Source organism: Schistosoma mansoni, chromosome W, assembly GCF_000237925.1.
Source record: "Schistosoma mansoni strain Puerto Rico chromosome W, complete genome".
NCBI lineage: Eukaryota > Metazoa > Platyhelminthes > Trematoda > Strigeidida > Schistosomatidae > Schistosoma > Schistosoma mansoni.
This window is the reverse complement of record NC_031502.1, coordinates 20,641,325-20,643,813: the sequence shown is the minus strand read 5'-3', so window position 1 is coordinate 20,643,813 and position 2,489 is coordinate 20,641,325. Positions and strand designations below refer to the sequence as shown.

Here is a 2,489-nt window from a genome sequence, read left to right as displayed (position 1 = left end):
CGTAGACAACTGTTAATAAACACTTGCATCTTCTGGATGATGGCTTTCGTAGTTCTCCACGTCTCCGCCCCATACAGTAGAACTGTCTTGATATTTGTATTGAAAATTCTAACCTTGGTGTTGGTTGACAATTATTTTGAATTCCAGATGTTCTTCAGTTGTAAATATGCTGCTCTCGCTTTGCCGATCCTCGCCCTCACATCTGCATCTGATCCACCGTGTTCACCAATGATACTGCCCAGATGTGTAAAGGTTTTCACATCTTCCAAAGCTTCTCCGTCAAGTGTAATTCGATTGGTGCATATTGTATTGTATTGGAGAGTCAGAAATTTGACTTAACCTAACTATTTAGAATATATGAATGTAAACAATCTGTTTCTTTTATTATTTTTAATTAGTCAACTTGATTTTCAGTCAAACGACAATATACATTAGAATAAAAATGTTCTACATTCCAGAAAGTCAATTTTTTTTAGACTGGGTCAAAAATGTTACTTTACTGCTGCTGCTGATAATTAGTTTGTTTATTTATTTACAACATGCTAATGGAAACCTGGTATCATTAGTGTATTATCATCATTGTAATCATCTCCATCACCATCACCATCACCACCATCACCATCTCCATCACCATCGTCACCATTAACATCCATATATACACAATTATGTATTAAAAGATAGATAATTATTGGATAATATAAAAAAGGGGACATTCATCTGTTTATTGTTACTATGTATGAGGTGTATACAAATTTTTTTTCTGTACACAAACTGTTACATGACTATTTCTCTATTCATTTGTTCACATTCTGTACATCATCATCATCTTCATCCTCATCATCACCATTATGTATTCACTTAATCCAATAACTTAACCTAGATTACACAGTTGTTACACTGATCATTACTACATGTGTTGTTTTAATTAAATAAAAAAAACACGTTTTTCATTTCTAAACGAACAAACAAACAAGAAAAGGAAAAGAAAAGATAAACTTCTTTTGTCACCCCCCCACTTTCAGTTTAACCTAATTGTAAGAAACTAAACAACGACAGTTAATTTGTAAGTAGTAGTATTAGTAGTATCAACGTGCTTCTTTACCCAATCTACATAGAATTAAATTGTGTACCGAAATCTAGATTGAAGAACAACAACAACAAAAAAAAGAGAGAAAAAAATTATGTAAATAAAATTGACAAAAGTTTTTTTTCTTTTTTCTCTAAAATAGATCAGGTGGTATATACCAACCTTTTTTTGTTTTGTTTATTTATTTCTCTTTGCAAAGATAACGAATGTTTTTTTTGAAAAAAAAAGAAAAAAAAAGAGAAATGGATACATTGTAAATTTATTACGAATTGAATATTGTTCATCTTTTAACATGAGTCTCCGCTTTAGTTCCCCCCCTTTCTATCTCTATGTGTGTGCGTGTGTGCGTGCGCGTGTGTAGTTTATTTATACCTTTTATTTCGTTGAGAAGGGGGATAATTTCCCCTTATAGAAGAAGAATGAGAAGAAAAAGAACAAATAGAAGAGTTCAATTCTTCTTTATTCAAATTCTACATTCATCATTGTCAATATATAATAGTAAGTATCATTCTTCAATTGTATTAATTCGACCAGGACTATCATGATAATGAATCATGACATTAAAGAATGTAACAATTTATTGCCCCCCTTTTGTTTGATTTTGTTTTGCACGCGTATAAAATTTACTTTATAAAAAAGATAAATATTAAAGTAATTTATAGTAGGAATTTACCATAAGAACCATTAATACTTCCAGTGACTCACGAATTCAACTAAAATCTTCATAAAGAACCCCCCTTTCTGATAATCATCATCATATACTCACGAGGGATTGGGTTCAAGAGACTGACTAGTTACAGTCCTAAAATCGTCAATTGAGAAGATTCAAAACAAACAATACGAAGTGAATTTAAACTTTACCCCATTGTGAAAGCAAGTGGCTATCAGGACTCAGTAGCTGAGTGGATAACGTGATAGCGTTTGAAGCTGACGGTAGTGGGTTCGAGTTCCTCCCAGGGTGAACATTAACTCTGAGATGTGGTAGGTACATCCAGCTGACTGGTTCAAAATAGGACGACACACACGTCCTGGATTCCACTGTTAGCAACTATCCATCTTTGCTTAGAATTCAAGAGGTATTTCCTAGAGTCCTAGTGAGAAGCTGTAAGTAATGGAGTTCAATCAGGTCTGTTGTGTGATAGTAACTCACTGAAGACAATAGTGGACGGTGGCTGAATGTCGTGGATTAGTTGAAATTAGATATCATTAACACCATTGGATGCAGACTCAGCGATCTAGAGGATAAGCGTTTGCGTTTGAAACTGACAGATCTTGGGTTCGAATCTCGCGAGGGGGGGATCGTGGATGCGCACTACTGAGGAGTGCTTCATCATCATTAAGTGCTTCCAGGTTGTCCATGGTGTTCTAGCTTTAATTGACTCATAAATTCAACTAGAACATT

The 2,489-nt window shown here is 34.1% G+C and overlaps 1 non-coding gene across 1 annotated transcript; it reads left to right on the top strand.

Annotated features, from left to right (window-relative positions):
• Window positions 1-1,976: 1,976 nt before the first annotated feature.
• On the top strand, window positions 1,977-2,049 carry Smp_tRNA_00585_Pseudo_TTG.1.1. The gene has a single exon. It is a non-coding gene (tRNA).
• Window positions 2,050-2,489: the final 440 nt, after the last annotated feature.